The following is a 1,336-nucleotide window of genomic DNA, read 5'->3' as shown; positions in this document are numbered from 1 at the left end:
GACAAAAAAAAAATGACATTACATTTACCTGTTATTACAGGTCACTAACAGATAATTATTTCTTGATGAACTAAATTGACATTTTTATTTATCTAATTGCAACTTTAAAAAGTTTGAGAGCCTAATTGATTTTTCAGGTAAAGGTTGATAGCCTAATTGACACATTTTATGCAAGAAAAAGTGACATTTACGTTTACCTGGTATTACAGGTTACTAATAAGTAATTATGCCATGATAAACCGAATTGACATGTTTATGTATCTAATTGCAACTTTAAAAAGTTTGAGTGCCTAATTAAATTTTTAGGTAAAGTTCGATGGTGCTTTTGACACATTTAAGACAAAAAAAATGACTTTACATTTACCTGTTATTATAGGTCACTAACAGATAATTATTTCTAGATGAACTTAATTGACATTTTTATGTACCTAATTGCAACTTTAAAAAGTTTGAGGGCCTAATTGATTTTTCAGGTAAAGTTTGATGTCCTTTTTGACACATTTTATGCAAAAAAAAACAAAAAAAAAAAGTGACATTTACATTTACCTGTTATTACAGGTCACAAACAGGTAATTTTTCCTTGATGACCTAAATTGAAAATTTTATGTAACTAATTGCAACTTTAAAAAGTTTGAGNTTTATGTATCTAATTGCAACTTTAAAAAGTTTGAGGGCCTAATTAATTTTTTAGATAAAGTTCGATGGCCTTTTGACACATTTTATGCAAAAAAAGTGACATTACATTTACCTGTTATTACAGGTCACTAACAGATAATTATTCGTTGATAAACTAAATTGACATTTTTATATACCTAATTGCAACTTTAAAAAGTTTAAGGGCCTAATTGATTTTTCAGGTAAAGGTTGATAGCATAATTGACACATTTTATGCAAGAAAAAGTGACATTTACGTTTACCTGGTATTACAGGTTACTAATAAGTAATTATGCCATGATAAACCGAATTGACATGTTTATGTATCTAATTGCAACTTTAAAAAGTTTGAGTGCCTAATTAAATTTTTAGGTAAAGTTCGATGGTGCTTTTGACACATTTAAGACAAAAAAAATGACTTTACATTTACCTGTTATTATAGGTCACTAACAGATAATTATTTCTAGATGAACTTAATTGACATTTTTATGTACCTAATTGCAACTTTAAAAAGTTTGAGGGCCTAATTGATTTTTCAGGTAAAGTTTGATGTCCTTTTTGACACATTTTATGCAAAAAAAAACAAAAAAAAAAAGTGACATTTACATTTACCTGTTATTACAGGTCACAAACAGGTAATTTTTCCTTGATGACCTAAATTGAAAATTTTATGTAACTAATT

This window comes from Ipomoea triloba, chromosome 16, assembly GCF_003576645.1.
Source record: "Ipomoea triloba cultivar NCNSP0323 chromosome 16, ASM357664v1".
NCBI lineage: Eukaryota > Viridiplantae > Streptophyta > Magnoliopsida > Solanales > Convolvulaceae > Ipomoea > Ipomoea triloba.
Note: the sequence above shows the minus strand (reverse complement) of the source record.